The sequence below is a fragment of the Alosa sapidissima genome, chromosome 10 (genome assembly GCF_018492685.1).
Source record: "Alosa sapidissima isolate fAloSap1 chromosome 10, fAloSap1.pri, whole genome shotgun sequence".
Lineage (NCBI taxonomy): Eukaryota > Metazoa > Chordata > Actinopteri > Clupeiformes > Clupeidae > Alosa > Alosa sapidissima.
The window spans coordinates 510,064-527,061 of record NC_055966.1 but is presented as its reverse complement, the minus strand read 5'-3'; the positions used below and the strand labels follow the sequence as shown (position 1 = coordinate 527,061).

The 16,998-nt window shown below is 39.6% G+C and overlaps 3 long non-coding RNA genes across 3 annotated transcripts; 2 read left to right on the top strand and 1 right to left on the bottom strand.

The window, feature by feature from the left end:
- The first annotated feature begins 711 nt into the window (after positions 1-711).
- On the top strand, positions 712-3,465 carry LOC121720654. Its single transcript, XR_006034598.1, has 5 exons — positions 712-1,261; positions 1,392-1,469; positions 1,784-1,994; positions 2,109-2,192; positions 2,933-3,465. It is a non-coding gene; the product is annotated as an uncharacterized LOC121720654 (long non-coding RNA).
- A 1,004-nt stretch (positions 3,466-4,469) lies between these two features.
- LOC121720655 lies at positions 4,470-5,074 on the top strand. The gene is made up of 3 exons (XR_006034599.1): positions 4,470-4,580; positions 4,697-4,768; positions 4,891-5,074. It is a non-coding gene; the product is annotated as an uncharacterized LOC121720655 (long non-coding RNA).
- A 6,743-nt stretch (positions 5,075-11,817) lies between these two features.
- LOC121720656 lies at positions 11,818-13,760 on the bottom strand. The gene is made up of 3 exons (XR_006034600.1): positions 13,496-13,760; positions 13,298-13,381; positions 11,818-11,897 (listed from the first exon to the last, which is right to left on the bottom strand). It is a non-coding gene; the product is annotated as an uncharacterized LOC121720656 (long non-coding RNA).
- Positions 13,761-16,998: the final 3,238 nt, after the last annotated feature.

The following is a 16,998-nucleotide window of genomic DNA, read 5'->3' as shown; positions in this document are numbered from 1 at the left end:
AAGGGGCGTCGATGGGCGTAAACTGACTGTTGACTGCCGACCAGCTGTTAAAGTCAGCAACAAGTAACGTTAGCTGCAACTACAGGTTCGTTGAATAACATTAATGTGACTAGGAAGCTACTAAAAACTCTTCTAAACAGTCACCCTACTCCAGCTCCAGCATTAAGATAAGTTTTCTACTTCCTTGTCAGGCTAACAATACAATCAACTATCGATTATATGGTTTCTAGCTTTTATCCACTGGTGTTAATCTATTCAATGATAGCAGATAATTAATACCGCTAACGTTAACTTTACTAACGCTAGCTGTAGCTTCCTTAGCTTTCTAGAAGCTACTAACGTCAGCCAACATCGACAGATTTGGCAACTAACGTTAGTTCATTTTCTGGCTATGTAGTTATTTTGGCAGCCGTGGCCTACTGGTTAGCGCTTCAGACTTGTAACCGGAGGGTTGACGGTTCGAACCCCAACCAGTAGGCACGGCTGAAGTGCCCTTGAGCAAGGCACCTAACCCCTCACTGCTCCCCGAGCGCCGCTGTTGTGCAGGCAGCTCACTGCGCCGGGTTGTGCAGGCAGCTCACTGCGCCGGGTTGTGCAGGCAGCTCATGCTTCACCTCACTGTGTGTTCACTGTGTGCTGAGTGTGTTTCACTAATTCACGGATTGGGATAAATGCAGAGACCAAATTTCCCACGGGATCAAAAGAGTATTTATACTTATACTTTTGAAGGGAAAACAGCCATCAAATAAATGTTATTGATTTGTATCATTGCCAACACAAGTTGTTCAGCCTGTTGCCTCTTAATAAGTGGTTAACGGTATTGAGTAGCTAGTGCAAAGTGGTCCCTGACGTTAATCATTTGCTAGTCGGTAACAGCATTAATCATGGTAGCAGGAACATTAAGGAGGCTTTAGCTTCAATGTGTCTAACAGACTGTGTACAGATGGTACAGATACCAGTTGAGTCTCCTTGTATCATGTATGAAAGCTATTTGACAGCTGTTTGGCTATGAGTCTGTTTACATCCGTCTGTAAGGCGATAGCCTAGCTACTGGCATCTACTGACCTACTGCGCGTAAAGAGTACACACACAGATTGGACTATGACCATTTGAGTTAGTTTTATGAAAATAGGCTAGTTAAACGTGTACTAAAATTTGCTTTTTTATTTTTCAGGAAACATGGTTGAGACTTGGTCTTCCCATCAGGTCTGCTTTTGGCTGGAACAGCATAATTTAAAAGAGGCTGAACAAACCTTCCTTGGTAAATATTTCCATCTTTTTTTGTAATGGAACGCTTTTTTAGATGTGGATTTTGCAGTGTCATAAAGTTCACGGTTACTAACACAGTTCTTGTGTTGTACTTTGCATTTTGTCAATGTTTTTGTATTTAGATGACGAAATTGACGGAGACACTGCTTGGTTTGACTGAGACGATGGTGGCGCACCTCTTTACCCGCATGAAGCAACAAGTGAAATTTCTTTCTGAATTAGAAAAATTAAATTAAAAAAACTTCCGCAAGCTCAGTATGAAATCAAATCAAATCAATCAATGAACTTTGTCATTTTGCTAATACCATGGTACAACAGTTCTTGGAATAATTTGTTTTATTACTCCATTAGTAGAAAGGTGTTCCCATGCTTTGCTTTAAAAACACTATTTAAGCATCCTAAAGTTTTGATTATGTCAAGGTTATTTGGAGCTTTTTTATAAACATGTCATATTTAAATGTTTTCAGTTGGTCTGTGTTTAATCTTCTGTCTGTCTGTCTGTTTGTTTTCTTAGAAATAATAATCTCCTAGTATCCCTACCACCAAACCAAACAACCCCTATCAACACAACAACAACTGCCTGGCCAACAAATTATACACTACCATCATTCAGCCCAGAGGTCAGGGAAGCCCTATTAAAAAAAGACCCAGCGTTTTATAAGAAGGACAAGTCACACATCTGGACTGATCAGCCTTCTTTTTGATGACATGACCCGGTATGCCTGGTAAGTCTGGTGTTAAGATAATATCTGTGAGTTGTTTATCTTTAACCTTATATTGTCAAGTGCACATCACATGACATATGGGCTAAACTACCCAACATTTCTTCCCAAATGTAGGTATCCAAACCATAAAATGTACAGTGATGTCCTGGGAACACTAATAACCCGGCATCAATTTCTTATGGATGGAAGCCTCTCTGGGTTTGTAAAAGTATTGTTATTCACACTTGTAGTTCAACAAGTTTCTCTGCCTTTGTTTTGAAGTTGCATTGACAAGTTCTACATTGATGGTGTATATATGGATGACCCCTTTCTTTACTTAGGAGACTTTACTGGAGTGCTTATAAAAATATACATATTACAAAATAATACATTTAAAAAGGAGAGGAGGACTCTTGTACATATGGATAAAGTTATGGCGATGAAGATGAAATATGGCCAGAAGCGACCATCAAGAGAAGGGGACAACTGTGGCCCACTGGTTAGCACTTATAACCGGAGGGTTATAAGGGTTGCCGGTTCGAGCCCCGACCAGTGGGCCGTGGCTGAAGTGCCCTTGAGCAAGGCACCTAACCCCTCACTGCTCCCCGAGCGCCGCCGTTGATGCAGGCAGCTCACTGCGCCGGGATTAGTGTGTGCTTCACCTCACTGGGTGTTCACTGTGTGCTGTTTGTGTTTCACTAATTCACCGATTGGGTTAAATGCAGAGACCAAATTTCCCTCACGGGATCAAAAAAGTATATATACTTGATACTATACTTATACTTAACATACAAGTCCAAAAAGGAGACAGCAAGTAAGATAAATGAATTGTGATTTGTACAGTAGGCTGGTGCATGCAATGCTCCTCTTTGTAGTCGTTCAACCTTCATGCTGTACTTTAATTAATACGTAGATTAACTTTTTTTTCTGTTTATCTATTCCTTGTCCATTTCCCTCAGCTCACTACAGAGTCAGTGAAAGGGGAAGACGTTCAAATCATCTGTGAACACATGAAGGCCATCAGCGCAGAGCTGGAAAAAAACAGGCCAAATTTTGATAATATAAAGTGGAGGATGGAAAGAACTCTTCATGCACAGACTCCTCTATACAACACTGCAACCACCACAGAACTGTTTGAACATTGTCCCTTCCTTAAAGACCCTCTTCTACTAAGCAGTAAAAAAATCGATGTAAATCAATGCACATATTCAGGCAATGCAGGGGCATACAATTGACATCTTAGAGAGGATCATCTTTGACTTTAAATCGTGTTATGTTACTTCAGAATTCTTCTTCTTTTTGTAGCTACTTTATGAAATGGAGCTGAGATTTGGGCAGGATCTGTGCTCAGCAGTTACCTACACAACACTGCAGAGCAGATTTTGAGCGTCTCCAAGGGGCCACTTCAGGATTCATTAACCCTTAGAACCCTAAGCTGTTTTTGGGGCATTTTCACTACCTTTATTCAGAAGGATTTATTCTGGTCATTGTAAGTGCCACACACACATATTATATATTTTATGTATTAGTACTAGCATTGATTTTATTTTGATTTTTAAAGAACTAAAATATAAAAAGCATATTATAAAAATTCTTATATTTTGACATGTATCTCACCACAGCAAGCTCATAGCTCTACATGCATTTATGTGTGTGTAGGGCAGACTGTCCTGAATCGGGCAATACAATTGCCATGTTGGAGGGATACTCTGGGGCTGAGCAATTTATAGAAATATGAGGTGTGTGATTTACGGAAATAAATGCCATTTTTTATTTAGTGATGAAAAATGACCTTTCTACGCTCCATATCTGTCACGAACTGATCTGACCTGACTTGACCCGAGTTTGCATGTTAGCCTGTTTGTGCCTATGCACTCATAATGATTCTCAACTTTTTACTGCATTGCCATGAACAAAGTAAAGGCAAAAAGGTTTCTTTGTTGAACAAATTGGGATGCAATGTGAGCCTTGATTTGGATGCCATGCAGGAATTTGCTAGGATGTCAAAACCGGATTATGAACATGCTTTGCCATATAGAAACACACAATAGCATTGGATTATAAACATGCTTTGCCACAAAAAAATGAAGTTTTTTGCCACTATATGAAGTTATTATTTTGCTGTCACTTTGTCTGTTTTATAACCAAGAAGGATGTACTTGGTATCAAATGATATCTCTGTGTCTCCTCTTTAATCTGACATGCGTGGCATATCTATCCGATCACGGGTCTGCGAGTAATTCAAACGATAGTAATGGGTGTGCAGCGTTGGTTTGTGTAAATGACCGATATACATGGTACCAATGGATAGCCCTGTGTGTCCTCTTTCATCTGATATGCTTGCCATATCTATGCGATCACGGGTTCGCTAGTAATTCAAACGAGAGTAATGGGTGCGCAGGTGAACGCAGAGAAGTATAGACTGAAAATATGATACAATTTGATTTAATTTCTTGATTTTTTTACATTTTCATACTTAATCGTACAGACAAGTGTGTAGTCTCTTTGGAAAGCCCCACTTCTGCTCTGTCATGCAATAAAGGTTTCATCTCGCTGCGATGAACAGTTCCGGAGCAATTTCGCAAGCGGATCCATTGAGATTAAAAGGTAGGTCAATGACGTTTTCAGACTAATGCTATACTTTCTACAAACTTCATTACCAAGTCGAGGTGACAACTCGCATGAAATGATGTCAGTTTTTTAACGTCAACTGTTTTTTTTAGGCATGCTGAATAATGCTGCTGTGTTGCTGCTGCCTACATTGTTGAAACAAACTTTTGTACTGTATCAATGAGGTAAAGAGCTTTTTCATATCTTCAACAATTAGTTAGTTGACTGTTCAATAGCATGTATGCAGTGAAAAAGTAATGATATGAAGGAAATTAATGGATTTTGTAATGTACCATGTTTATACAAGAACCATCAGCAGCTACTCCCACGATGATGATCCGCTGCGTAAACACAGCGCTGGATCCAGATATGGTCTCCATCAAGATGGACGGCAATTTTGTCATCGGCCCATCCATAAGCAGATTATGAACTTTCGGGCCCCTGGGCCCAGATGTATTAAGGGCCCCCCACTAATTGTCGTATACAGTATGTGGGAGGGGGGGTTTGGGGGTCCTCCCCCAGAAAATTTTTAATTTGTTTGATGTGATTTCCTGTATTCTGGTGCATTTTGGGGATGGCCAATACTAAATTCAATCAGATTCATAGCCTACATCCTGATTTGTTGATATTGAGGCAATGATTCCATGCAAAGGCTTGGGCTTCAGGGCCCCTTGGGCCCCTGGGCCTGGGCCCGGTAGGCCCGTGCAGTAATCCATACCTGGGCCCATCCCCGGATATTGATGTCTCCCTGGGGCTTACCTAATGCCTACATTTTTTGTTTATTTTCTTTTTAATGTTGAGTATCCCAAAGGGGCTCGTCACACTCTGCATTTTTTTAAAGACGCCTCAATCTTTCTGTGTCTAAGCCCTCCACCTCAGTGTTGCGTGTTGAGAAAATGTTGCAACCCAATCTGTAAATATTTTAATTCTTTTCCGAATCATTTGTAAATTGATTTGCTGGAATATTGAATACAATTTATTGAGGATTTCAACTGATGTGTTGTCTATTTGTATTTATCATATTTGTTCTAGTTTCAACTGGTACATAATGCATTAATTATACCATTTACACCACCATAAATAAACAAACACAAAATAATGATAATGAAAAAAATAATGATAATAATAATAATAATAATAGTTTTAGTGGAAGTAGTAGTATAGATCCATATAGAACCATATTCGTTTTAGCGAATATTTATAATAAAGTAGGCTACTTTTATATTGGCACCGCCAGCCGTAATCCTGTATGCACTGCGCGTACAATTTTCAACGCTTTATTCATGAAATCATTCAATGTTACAACAATAAAAATAGCTTGTGTACTATCTTAATTGAAAGATGCTTCACGCACAAACATTTAATGATAGCCTATGTTTAGGGCAAAGAGAATGGACATCTCAACATAAGGATACATTAGAAGATGATTGGTGTAAACTTTGTCACAACGTGATAAGCAGTTCTGGCGCTTAAAAACGCAAAGCATTGCATCCTACAGTCACTCTGTTTGGAACATTGCAGTTTGATTCAGTTAATGCGTAGAGTATGGATCATCTCAAAGTTTGGGACAACCAAACAGCAGTGTAAGCAAATGCTTATTGTTAGGTGACTATAGCTGTTTTCTCTCTAGGCCTATCCTATTGCAAATTGCGACATAAGCTCATTGGTTTCTTCTTTTCTCTTCTTTCCCTTATCCGCGTTGGATAGTGAAGCGATAATGCATTTAAAGCAATGTTCACGTCATGTGAGCCAGAGCCGATATGGCCAGAGCTGCTTGCTCTGTAAAGGTATTTCTGTCCCACCCAAATTGCATTAAAATGGTGTGTTTAGCAGCTAGAATTGAAAAAAAAATTCCCGGGGGTGAAATCTCCCTCATCCCACAACTTTTTAAAAGCTTAAAACACCTCTATGTGTAAGGTAGCCATGCACCGTTACTTTTTTTTGTGGGGGGGGGGGCGTAATTAGTGTCCTGGGCCCTGGTGCGTACTATGGAATACAACCCTAGCGGCGCCCCTAAGCCTACTATTGATTTGTGTCCCCTGGGATTTTTAATATGGAAAGGAAAATATTCACGACACTTGAAGTGTTTTTTGACTCAATTTACCCCTGTACTGTTCGATGCAAATTATGGGCACTGCACTCCGAGGGAGATTGTTGGCCCACTGTGAAGATTTTCATTGTTGAATAAGTGTCAGGAATTTTGCTGGCCTGTCTCTGCTGGCTACTGTCATGGAAATAAGCTGAGGGAGGGGAGCTAGTGGCGTAGCACGTCTTATGAAGCGCAGAAGTCAGCCTAATATGAGGGGGGATGGTAGGCTACAGCACTGGGGTGAAAAAGGAATATGGAAAGTTGCCTTCCTCGAAAAAATACTTTTTTACTCATGTGCATTACTTGTAACAAGTTACTACCCACCCCTGATAAATTGTCACTATATGCTATGCTGGCGGCCCAAATAAAATCTCCTTTGGGAACCAGTAGGCCTATCAATTGCACTGCCGCTTCCAACGCCTCTGAATGCAGACCGCTGCCCTGTTTACCGGCAATGCTTACGTGTCAAGGGCAACGCTTCGACTTATTCCTTCCAAAACGCTTCACACAGGAATTGAACCCCGGATTCCCATGTCTTAGTACGTAACTCTAACCATTAAGCCATCTACTTTGGTCCCACGCCACACTTTACCGTGAAGTCTTCATAAATCAAAACGGAAACTCGTAGGTAACTGAGTAGCCTATATCGTCAAATATTGTCCCCGGGTCAAAGTCAAAGTCAGCTTTATTGTCAATTTCTTCACATGTTCCAGACATACAAAGAGATCGAAATTACGTTTCTCACTATCCCACGGTGAAGACAAGACATATTTTACCAATTTAAGTCCACAGACAAACATAACATTCAAGTAAACAAAAAAGTAAGTAAATAAGTAAATAAGAGGGCACATATAATAATGAAAAAATAAGAGCAGCAAAATTTGGTTGAAATTGTGCATAGACAGTCAATAAAATACTAGTGCAAAGTCAGGCCAATAAAAGGCTTGGGTAGTTCTGTTTGACCTAAGTAAGAAAGAAAGTGGCATAGTGGTGCAAGTTATGTAAGAGCAGCAGAAGTGTTGTGTTTTCAGGACAACAACAACAAGTTGTAAAGTGTACAAGTGTGCAAGTGGAGTAGTGCAGGCGGCCATTGTGGGTCCAATGTCCAGGATGTTATGTAGCTGAGGGTGGAGGGGGGAGAGGAGGGAGAGAGTTCAGCATCCTTACAGCTTGGTGGTATAATGTTTAATTGCTGCCACACAGTGATTCATTTAATTGCTTCAAGACACACTATATAACGCAACCTGCATTAGTTTAATCGACAACAAATTAACATGATCGGCGAAATTCTTAATGATCAACTATCGATCTGCGATTAATTATGCCCATCCCTAGTTCGCAACAACACATGCTGAACTTGAATCAAACATTCTTTAGAACACAGCTGATCAACCGTCTGCTTTCACTTTTGAATGAAGTTCCAGTCCTTGCGTAGTGATATGAAATACCTGAATTAGAAGCACAAACTCCGATGCCATTGACAGCGGTCATTTTTTTTCCAGAGGTCCTTTCCTCGGAAATAATGCCCGCTAGAACTTTGGGAAATCCCATTCAAGTCAATGGAGCATTCTACTTGCCTTGTGAAGAGCCATGTAATAAATTGGGTTAGACACCAGGGGCCATATTCACAAGGCCTTTTATCTTACCACTAGGAGTACTCCTAAATAGCACTAAAAGATTTTAGCTAGGAGTTTTCTCTTAAGAGTTATTCACAAAGCCTTTCAGACCTAACCTGACTCTCGCCAGATGAATTTCGTTCCGCCTAGCTCCACTCACATCCATCTGGGATCAGTTCCGTTGAGAGTGATTTCGGCACCAGATTGTATGGTAGAGCCAATCAGGACGCAAGGCGGGAGTTTCATAGATGTGACATAGCTTAGAAGCGACTGTGAGACTGTTCTCAGTGTCATGGGTTGGCTTCGATGTGAGTGGTTGAAGTAGCACGTCAATAGATGACGGACAAGTGGCTTATCCAATCATATGCAAGGATTTTTTGATAAGGCCCAGCCTTCTGAAGCACCACTTCAATGGATCGATCCCAGATGGATGAGTGGAGCTAGGCGGAACGAAATTCATCTGGTGAGAGTCAGGTTATTTCAGACCTACTCAGAAAAATGACAACTCCTAAACTAAGAGTGCAGCCTGATCTCAAAACAAGTGTAGTACATATGTGTACGAAATGTCAGTGCACGTTAATTCGTAAAACCTTGTAGCCTAAATAGAGACTGGGCCTAAATAGTGGTCGGTTTTGAGGGGGGAGGAGGGTTCTGGTCATTTTGAATTTTCCCAGCCCCAGCCCAATAAATGGGCGATTTATTTAGAAAATTACATTAATTTCAGTCTGGGATTTCCATGATGCGCTATAGGCTATATTCTTCTATTATTATTATCATTATCTTAATCTGAAATATACAGCCTTTTTAACGGTTCGCCTACACCAAAACTGCATTTAGGCTAACCAAAATATCCAAAACCTACTCGTCAAAATAGTTAATCTAATTAGTGATAGCCTATTAAATGTGTTAATATCGTCCTGTCATTTACAGTCAATTCCTTAGTTCTCAGTCTGGAGTTGGAGGTCTATTTTGCTGCAGCTATCTTCTGCAATATCAATATCCGTTGCTAGGGTAGTCACATTGGTTGACAATATCAAAGTGGTTGCTAGGTTGTTGCTAGGGTAATTGAGATGGTTGCTAGGGTCGATATGGTGGTTGTTATGCTATGGTAGTGGTTGCTAGGTTGTTGCTAGGGTAACTGAGAAGGTTGCTATGGTGTTGCTAGGGTAGCTATGGTGGTTGTTATGCTGAATAAAGTGGTTGCTATGCGGGTTTCTAGGGTAGTCACAGTGGTTGACAATATCAAAGTGGTTGCTAGGATAATTAAGATGGTTGCTATGGTGGTTGCTAGGTCATGTTGCTATGCTAGATATGTTGATTGCTATTTTAAACATAGCGGTTGCTAGGTTATTGCTAGAGTAACTGAGAAGGTTGCTATGGTGTTGCTAAGGTACGTATGGTGGTTGCTATGCTAAATAAAGTGGTTGCTAGGTTGTTGCTAGGGTAATTGAGATGGTTGCTAGGGTCGATATGGTGATTGCTATGTTAAACATAGCAGTTGCTATAGTAGTGGTTGCTATGTTGTTGCTAGGGTAACTGAGAAGGTTGCTATGGTGTTGCTATGTTGGCATTATAGTGGCGGTTGCTGGGTTGTTGCTAGGGTAACTGAGAAGGTTGCTATGGTGTTGCTGGGGGGTAGGTAAGAGGGTTAAGGCTGCCAGTCTTATGACATGTAATTTTCTATATTTTTGATATGTTGCTGAGTGGATCATAAACGGCCCCTAGCAATGAAGAAAAGTGATTGATAATGACTGACTGACTATTATTGTGTTACATGCTTCAAATGTAAAGCACTTTGAGCTGCATTCTGTGTATGAAAGGTGCTATACAAATAAAGCTTATTATTATTGTTATTATTATTATTATTATTATTATTATTAGGGTATGTATGGTGGTTGCTATGCTAAATAAAGTGGTTGCTATACCGGTTGCTAGTCACATTGGTTGACAGTATCAAAGTTGTTGCTAGGGTAATTGAGATGGTTGCTAGGGTCGATATGGTAGTTGCTATGCTATGGTAGTGGTTGCTAGGATGTTGCTAGGGTAACTGAGAAGGTTGCTATGGTGTTGCTATGTTGGCATTGTAGTGGCGGTAGAGGGTGACAATTTTTCGGGACTCCCGCGGGTTATGGTATTCCTGCGGGAGCCCTGCGGTACGGGAGTCAATTTCACTGTTGGTAACGTGATAGGGACGGGACAGGCAGAAATCAACGGGAGTGGACGGGAGGGGAACGGAGCCGGAGATTAAATTAAAACATGCGGTGAGTGCACCCAAAGATTGCAAGGCATTTCTAGAAAAGAGAACCACTTACAACTCACAATACGTTTGTTGATTGGCTACTGCTAGCCGCAGAGTAGCCTATCAGAGCAATACAAAGCAGCTGCCCTGTTCACCAAGCCAATCAATCAGCGTCAGCGACTACACCGAACTGAAGGTGTTTTCTATTGCCATATCAACGTGAGCTAATCGCTAACGTTATCTGAGATGCTAGTTTTTGTAACAGCAGGAATAAACACACATGGTAACAAAATCAATCTAAACATGTGTAGCTTTACTTAATACTATACTTATACTTAACATACAAGTCCAAAAAGGAGACAGCAAGTAAGATAAATGAATTGTGATTTGTACAGTAGGCTGGTGCATGCAATGCTCCTTTTTGTAGTCTTTCAACCTTCATGCTGTACTTTAATTAATACGTAGATTAACTTTAATTTCTGTTTATCTATTCCTCTCCCCTTGTCCATTTCCCTCAGCTCACTACAGAGTCAGTGAAAGGGGAAGACGTTCAAATCATCTGTGAACACATGAAGGCCATCAGTGCAGAGCTGGAAAAAAACAGGCCAAATTTTGATAATATAAAGTGGAGGATGGAAAGAACTCTTCATGCACAGACTCCTCTATACAACACTGCAACCACCACAGAACTGTTTGAACATTGTCCCTTCCTTAAAGACCCTCTTCTACTAAGCAGTAAAAAAAATCGATGTAAATCAATGCACATATTCAGGCAATGCAGGGGCATACAATTGACATCTTAGAGAGGATCATCTTTGACTTTAAATCGTGTTATGTTACTTCAGAATTCTTCTTCTTTTTGTAGCTACTTTATGAAATGGAGCTGAGATTTGGGCAGGATCTGTGCTCAGCAGTTACCTACACAACACTGCAGAACAGATTTTGAGCGTCTCCAAGGGGCCACTTCAGGATTCATTAACCCTTAGAACCCTAAGCTGTTTTTGGGGCATTTTCACTACCTTTATTCAGAAGGATTTATTCTGGTCATTGTAAGTGCCACACACACATATTATATATTTTATGTATTAGTACTAGCATTGATTTTATTTTGATTTTTAAAGAACTAAAATAAAAATATAAAACATAAAAAAAAAAATATATATATATATATATATAAACATGGTACATTACAAAATCCATTAATTTCCTTCATATCATTACTTTTTCACTGCATACATGCTATTGAACAGTCAACTAACTAATTGTTGAAGATATGAAAAAGCTCTTTACCTCATTGATACAGTACAAAAGTTTGGGAGTTTCTTTCAACAATGTAGGCAGCAGCAACACAGCAGCATTATTCAGCATGCCTAAAAAAAAAACAGTTGACATTAAAAAACTGACATAATTTAATGCGAGTTGTCACCTCGACTTGGTAATGAAGTTTGTAGAAAGTATAGCATTAGTCTGAAAACATCATTGACCTACCTTTTAATCTCAATGGAAAAAATAGCCGATACCGACCTTGTCAGTTACCCTAGCAATAACCTAGCAACCACTACCATAATGTCAACCTAGCAACCACCATAGCAACCATCTTAATTACCCTAGCAACAATCTAGCAACCACTTTGATATTGTCAACCACTGTGACTACCCTAGAAACCCGCATAGCAACCACTTTATTCAGCATAACAACCACCATAGCTACCCTAGCAACACCATAGCAACCTTCTCAGTTACCCTAGCAACAACCCAGCAACCGCCACTTAGAGGGTGACACGGGAATCAATTTTCACTCCCGTCCCATCCCGAGCCCACACAAATACTCCCGTCATATCCCGATCACGTGACTGCCCCCCCCAAAAAAAACCCTGTCCTGCAAAATCCCGAGAGAAAGGCTCCCGAATCCCGTCCCACTCCTGTTTCGTTCCCTGTTGTCTAAAGCATTGGTTCCCAAAGGGTTGGTCGTAGGAGATTTTATTTGGGTCGCCAGCATAGTGACAATTTATGTTGTGTAATAGGCCTAGCTTATACCTTATATAGCTTAGGAACTCCTTCTGTGCACATTTAGAACACCGCCAGAACGTGGATATTAGTCGTAAAATGAAACAATATTTCTGCCGGACGCCTACCATGGACCTCACAGTTGCAAAATGCAAGGGACATGAATCAGTTTATATTTGCACAAACAATAACAGACATCAGCTCTTCAACATGGCCCATTAAAATCTAGAAGGTATAATTTTAAATCGTAAAAAACCCTGCTGTCAACAATAAGCTAAAGCAGACATGAGGTTTATTTGCGTCATACGCTACAGATAGTTTCAATTGTAGATCAGCTCTTTAAAGTTAATAGCAGTCTCCTCACATTCCGTCTTATTTTGGATTTAAAACGCACAAAAGTGCATTAGAAAGGCTATAATTTAAATGGACATGTAAACGTTATTTCCTCTTTCCAATCTTGCGAACTTCAATACAGTAAAGCTGCATTGCCATTTATTAGCTAGTTTCACATAACAACCACCACATAGGCTAGTCGAGGTGATGAGGGTTATTAAGATCGACTTTGAACACAGTGAGCCATACAACTTGACAATTACACTGTATCATAGTGTTAATGTGTTAAGTATATATACTTTTTTGATCCCGTGAGGGAAATTTGGTCTCTGCATTTAACCTAAACAATGTAGAAGTTGTCAATGCAACTTCAAAACAAAGGCAGAGCAACTTGTTGAACTACAAGTGTGAATAACAATACTTTTACAAACCCAGAGAGGCTTCCATCCATAAGAAATTGATGCCAGGTTATTAGTGTTCCCAGGACATCACTGTACATTTTATGGTTTGGATACCTACATTTGGGAAGAAATGTTGGGTAGTTTAGCCCATATGTCATGTGATGTGCACTTGACAATATAAGGTTAAAGATAAACAACTCACAGATATTATCTTAACACCAGACTTACCAGGCATACCGGGTCATGTCATCAAAAAGAAGGCTGATCAGTCCGGATGTGTGACTTGTCCTTCTTATAAAACGCTGGGTCTTTTTTTAATAGGGCTTCCCTGACCTCTGTGCTGAATGATGGTAGTGTATAATTTGTTGGCCAGGCAGTTGTTGTTGTGTTGATAGGGGTTGTTTGGGTTGGTGGTAGGGATACTAGGAGATTATTACCATATTTTCCGGACTATAAGTCGCACTTTTTTTCATAGTTTGGCTGGTCCTGCGACTTATAGTCAGGTGCGACTTATATATGAAAAAAAATATATAATTGAACATGTTTTTAGTCAAGTCAAGTCAAGTCAAGTTTATTTATATAGCACATTTCATACACAGAGGTCATTCAATGTGCTTTACATAAACAAAACCAAACGATAATAACAAATAAAAGCATAGAAGGGCAATATAGTCAAAGAATAGTTAAAAGGTAAAGATCATAATAAAAAGAAAACATAAAACACAAGGTAAAATCATTTAAAAATAAAGAATAATTAGTAAGCAAAAACAAAGGCAAAAGTAGTAAAAAAAGTAATAAAAGACAAAGTAGAATAATTATCGAGGCAGATTCAGAATTTGTAACTCGGCACAGTTAGCAGAAAGCGTCTGAGAACAGTTTGGTCTTAAGTCTAGATTTAAAACTGGCTACAGTTGGGGCCTTTTTAATGTCATCCGAAAGTTGGTTCCACAGCTGAGCCGCATAGCAGCTAAAAGCTGCTTCACCATGTTTAGTTCTAACTGTAGGTTTTACTAGCAGGTTTTTCACCTGGGACCTGAGAGGACGAGAAGGTGTGTACTGCTGAAGCATGTCTGACAAGTATTTAGGTCCTGCTCCATTTACTGATTTATAAACAAGCAATAGTGCTTTAAAGTCAATTCTGTGACTTACTGGAAGCCAGTGCAAGGACTTAAGAATTGGAGTAATGTGGTCAGTTCTTTTAGTTTTTGTTAGAGTCCTAGCTGCTGCATTTTGTATCACCTGAAGCTGTTTAATAGTATTTTTAGGAAGGCCTGTGAACAGTCCATTGCAGTAATCAACCCTGCTGGAGATAAATGCATGAATGAGTTTTTCTAAGTCATGTTTTGACATCAGCCCTCTGAATTTGACAATATTTTTGAGGTGGTAAAAAGCTGATTTAGTTATCGCTTTCATGTGGCTGTTGAAATTTAGATCACTGTCAATTAATACACCAAGGTTTTTAACAGTATCCTTTGCCTTCAACCCTTTTGTGTCAAGGAGAGTGGCAACCCTAAGTCTTTCCTCATTTTTACCAAATATAATTACTTCAGTTTTTTCTTTGTTCAGCTGAAGAAAATTTTGAGACATCCAGGTGTTGATTTGTTCTATACACTGACACATAGATTCAAGAGGACCATAGTTGTTTGGTGATAGAGCTAAGTAAATTTGTGTGTCATCTGCATAGCTATGATATGAAATCAAATTATTTTGAATGATTTGTCCAAGTGGGAGCATATAGAGGTTGAATAATAGTGGCCCCAAGATCGACCCCTGGGGAACACCACAGGTCAAGGACGTTGGTGTTGAGGTACAGTTTCCGATGGCAACAAAGAAGCTCCTTTCTTGTAGATATGATTTTAGCCAGCTGATAACTATGCCTGTAAATCCAACCCAGTGTTCTAGTCTGTGTAGTAAAATATTGTGATCAACAGTGTCAAATGCTGCACTAAGGTCCAGTAGCACTAGGACTGATGTTTTACCTGAATCTGTGTTGAGGCGTATGTCATTGGAAACTTTAATGAGAGCTGTTTCAGTGCTGTGATTTGCCCGAAAACCAGACTGAAAGTAATCAAAATACCCATTTGATGTTAGGAAGGTGGTTAATTGATTAAAGACTACTTTTTCAATAATTTTGCCAATAAAAGGTAGATTGGATATGGGCCTGTAATTGTTTAGCATGGAGGCATCCAGGTTATTCTTCTTGAGAAGTGGCTTTACAACAGCTGTTTTCAGTGACTTAGGAAAAGTGCCAGACAGCAATGATACATTTACAATTTGAAGGACATCCGCCGCTATGAGGTGAAAAACAGTTTTGAAGAAATTGGTAGGCAGAGTGTCTAAGACACATGTGGAAGGGCTGAGATTCTGTACCGTTTTTTCAAGTGTTTCGTAGTCTATCAAGCTGAACTCTGACATCAAGTTTAGTTTCCCTCTGTTTGTTGCTGGAAGTTCAGGTTGTTGAATTTGTAATTGAGCAGATATGTTGAGTCTGATTTTGTCAATTTTACCTTTAAAAAAAGATGAAAACTCATTGCATTTATTAGTTGAGAGAAGTTCAGGCGCTAATTGTGAGGGGGGATTTGTTAACTTATCAACAGTTGAAAATAGAATACGAGTGTTATTTGAACTTCTATTGATAATGTTAGAAAAGAAAGACTGTCTTGCTTTGCATATTTCAGAGTTATATGTGCGGAGCATCTCTTTATGGATTTCATAGTGGATCTGAAGTTTGTATTTACGCCATTTTCTTTCAGTCTTCCTACACTCTCTTTTTAGAAGTTTAACTGCTGGATTTTGCCTCCATGGTGCTTTCTGTTTGTCCTTAACTTTCTTGAATTGTAATGGAGCAATGTCATCCATAATGTTTGCCATTTTTGCATTAAAGTGATCAAATAAGTCTTCAGAGTCTGACAGTTGACTTGACTTTAGTGAAAGTGCTTGCTCAAAGAGAGCACTTGTCTGATCATTTATGATTCTCCTTTTTACCATCATAGCTGTGTTTTGAGTGTGTGGGGACATAGACACATCAAAGAACACGCAAAAATGATCAGATAAGGCCAGGTCTTTAACAGCTGTAGAGACATCGAGACCCTTTGTGATAACAAGGTCGAGGGTATGGCCGAGAGAGTGTGTTGGCCCCTGTACATGCTGTGTTAAGGAGAAAGTATCGATTAGTGCAATGAATTCCTTGGCATAATTGTTTTCAGGATTATCCACATGCAAGTTTAGATCCCCTGATATAATAAGACAGTCATACTCTATGCAAACAACTGATAGCAGTTCACCTAGCTCTTCAAGAAAAACTTTAGCTGAATGTTTTGGAGGCCTGTAAATTGTCAGTAATAAAATCTGAGGAGAAGACTTAATGCATGCACACAGATATTCAAATGAAGTAAAGTCACCGAATGACGACTGATTGCACTGAAAAGACGTCTTGAAAATTGTGGCTATCCCCCCACCTCTTTTATTTGCTCTGGTAGCACTCAAAAAACTGAAGTTTGGGGGAGCTGATTCGATGAGAGTAGCAGCACTGTTTGCTTGATCTAACCATGTCTCAGTTAAAAGTAAAAAATCAAGGTTGTGTGTGCAAATTAGATCATGAATTAAGAATGATTTGTTTGAAAGAGATCTGATATTTAGGAGTGCTAGTTTTGTTAGTTTAAGTGTTGGGGAAATATGATCCATGGGGGAAATCTGAGGTTGATGTGGTACGGGTAGGAGATTGGACTGGT